Source organism: Cyprinus carpio, chromosome A13 (assembly GCF_018340385.1).
Source record: "Cyprinus carpio isolate SPL01 chromosome A13, ASM1834038v1, whole genome shotgun sequence".
Classification (NCBI taxonomy): domain Eukaryota; kingdom Metazoa; phylum Chordata; class Actinopteri; order Cypriniformes; family Cyprinidae; genus Cyprinus; species Cyprinus carpio.
This window is the reverse complement of record NC_056584.1, coordinates 26147881-26151677: the sequence shown is the minus strand read 5'-3', so window position 1 is coordinate 26151677 and position 3797 is coordinate 26147881.

The following is a 3797-nucleotide window of genomic DNA, read 5'->3' as shown; positions in this document are numbered from 1 at the left end:
CATTGCAGCATGAATAAATTATGCAGTTGCTATTATAGGGTATTATTTTGCTGACTTTATTTATGCTGCTGTTGTCACTGTTAGTAGTATATTTGTTATGTGGTGGTGTCCAGAGATCATCTTTTAACTTGAGGTTTATGTGTTCATTTTTAAGGTCTACGTGCGACTGCTTTTTTTAAATGTCTCTTAATTTGTCCTTAAATCTTAAATCATAGCATAAAGTATTTTTATAGTCATGGCTTTAATGTTGCATGCATCGCCATCCTCAGTATTTTTGCTTTGTATTCCAGTACAAATATCTTAACATCCATAAATCAGGATACATTTATTTGATGTATGATGAAGATAGTTGAAGTTTTGTTTTCTAAAAAATTGAACTAAATGAAGTGAGTTTATACTTAAAGAATGGACAAATATTTATCAATGAAGTATGCAAACTTTTATCGTTCTGTGCTGGTTGGCAGATATTCACTCACTGTAATAAAAAAATAAAAAAATAAAATTTTTGATTAAATTTTTTTTTAAAAAATGAATATTGTAATGAGGAAAAGAATACTGTTTTTGAGGAATGTTTTTGCCGCATGATCAGAAGGTACAGTTTATTTCCATATTCTAGTCGAGCCTTTTTTTTTTGTTTTTTGGTGTGTGAACTGTAAAAATTATGTAAAAAGTGTGTAAAAAGTAATGATGTTTTGGAAGTTGTATTTTTAATCTTTGAAGTCTCTAGACATTTACATACATTTTGAGACCACATTATACTATAGTGTTACCTTTAATTTATTCCTGAAGTTTTCTTTACTAGGCCTTAAAAAGATCTTGAGACTGTCTTAAATTTTTCTTTATAAAACCTGCAGACTCCCTGGACTATATCAAACACGGTTAATGCTTCAGTAATTCTATCCTTGCACACCAACTTCCATCTACAGATGTGCAGCAAGTTTGCTCAGTCAGATAAATGTGTATGTGTGTGTGCTGATGATATGTGAACATACTGTATCTCTAGATCGGAGCTTACTCTGCTGCTTGGTCTTTGCAGAATGACACCGGATCAATAGTCTTCCCCAGTGCCAACCCCTCCACAGATCTAACTCAGCCCCTCCACTGCTGTCAGCCTCCCTGTCATTTAATCGCTCAGCTAATTATAAACAGCAACTTTCAGGGTGAATCTTGACAAGTTAGTGATAGATGCAACCATATGTTCTCTGCCTCTGCTGCTTAAGTAGCGTCAATAGCGTAGAGAGAACGGCAGAGATTTTGTCATTAGCTAGACTCCTCTAGTCTCATCAGCAATTCTCTCTGTTTTCCCAGCCAAGATGAAGTACTGTATATATGCATGAAGATATAGGAGCATGCAGCGAGCAAATTAGTACCAAATGAAATAAAAATTTGCTTTGGTGAATGAAATGGAGCATGAATTCTACATTTTGCTTCTTAATACATGAATCTTGTGTTATTACGAATGATTAAAGTTGTAGTTCACCCAAAATAAAATTTGCTAAAATTGTACTTACCCTCATGCCATCCAAAATGTAGATGAGTTTGTTTCTTCATGGGAACAGATTTGGACACATGTCATCACTTGTTCACGAGTGGATTCTCTGCAGTGAATGGGTGCCGTCAGAATGAGAGTCCAAACAGCTGATAAAAACATCACAATAATTCACACCACTCCAGTACATCAGTTAATGTCTTGTGAAGAGAAAAGCTGCATGTTTGTAAGAAACAAATCCACCATTAAAACGTTTTTAACACCAAACTGTTGCTTCCAGCTAAAATATGAGACCAAAATCCATAGTATTGCTTTCTCCAGTGAAAAAGTCTAAAAACAGTCCAAAACAGCTCTTAACAAATATATGGGTGCATTTTGATGTGAGAGACAACAGGAGATGGACTTTTTTTACTGGAAGTGTTATTATGGATTATGGACTTCTTTGGCCAGAGGCAACTGTATAAAGTTAAAATGCCTTAATGGTGGATTTGTTTCACAAGATGTTAATTGATTACTGTCATGTTTTTATCAGCTGTCTGGACTCTCATTCTGACGGCACCCATTCACTGCAGAGGATTGTAAATACTAGCAATCATTGCAAATATTCATTTTTGGGTAAACCGTTCCTCTAAGTCTATATTGAATGCTGTTTAACATGTAAAAAGTCAGATTATGCAAGTACAATGGGTTGTAAATGCTGTTTTGTGTTTGTTTTTAGGAACTGCAACGTAATACATTTAAATTGCAGAGTAAGACCTCCAAGTGTTGACATATTTCTGGCACTGAGACACCAAAAGGAACAGCATAATGATGAGTCTCTGTGTTTTTGTGACAAAAGCCATTTCAGCAGTTAAACAGCTATAAATAATCCAGTTACATTTGCATTTATGTATTTAGCATTTATCATTGGAACAACAAAACTGCATAAGAAACAAATGTATAGCCAGTTAAGCCATGATATATACTGAATGCTATGCATTATAGATTGTAAATATAAAATGTTTCCTTTATATTAAAACAGAGGCCTTGTTTATCTCTGCTGTTACAATCATCAGCGTCATCATCATGGTCATGATCTACATTATTAGCAGTAGAGAGAAAGTGTGTGTGTGTGTGGAAGTAGAGAGTTGATTGATTTTGCCATTGTCAGGGTTGATAACCCAGAAAATTGGGCTCTTTTGAATAATAATGACCTTCTCAAAACAAGTAAATATTGCATTGTGGACACACTTTTTAAGTCAGTTGGCATGAGAACTCATCGACGAAAAGACTGATTAGAAGTGTTACTGTGGTAGGTGATTAATTTAGATAGATAGATAGATAGATAGATAGATAGATAGATAGATAGATAGATAGATAGATAGATAGATTATATGTTGTGATTAACTCTAATTTCATGTGTTGGAAAGGCCTTCTATATCAGAAGTGAAGCTTTGAATTGGACTCCCGAGAAGAAAGGGAAATTAGTCTGGGTAAGCTGATGAATCAAGTATCGTGTCTCCCCTAGAGCAAAATGGGGTTAAGTGATTTTTTTCAAGGACATGGTGGTGATGGAACAGATCTGTAATCTCAATCACTCTCTTGTTTCAGACCGAATCCTTCTTGCAAGTAAATTTTTAATCTTTGTCTAGCCATCTCTTAATGGTTTGACTACTACATCTGTATATAGGACAAGTTTCTCAAATAAATTTACAATGATGTTATTATTTATTCATTGACTAGATGCTTTTAGCCAAAGCAACATATTATGCATTCAGTCCACCATAGCCCACAAATTTCAATCACGCTTATTGCTGCCTCATAATGGGTCTAGCCAGTTTCGACTTGAAATGTCATTGGGTCTTGCATGTATTTTAATCACCAGGTTTGAATATGCACAAACACCAGTAATATGTGGCAGAAGGGAATATTTTCAGTGTACTACAATGTTAAATTCACTCATTTGCAAGCACTCAAGTCATTTTTGACAGTTACTGATAATTGAGTTTATACTTGGTCACTCAACTTGGGGCTCACAAACTCTTTTATGCTGACGTTGCTTGATTTTGGAGGTGTAAAGTTTATGCATGTGGCCTGAACAGCTATGCACTTTTGTTATATCCAGTCTTATATGCGTGTCAGCACACCTTGGTTACACTGCTTTCCATCTAAAATGCATCTTCACATTTTTCTCCCCAAGATCAGACTGTCCGAGCAATAAAAGCAAGCGAAAACACCGCTACTGTATGGAAAAGGCAGCTTTGGCATTCTGCTTAACACCTCATTATGTATTTCACAGAATAAAAAGTCATTAGGGTTTGTGGTGAAC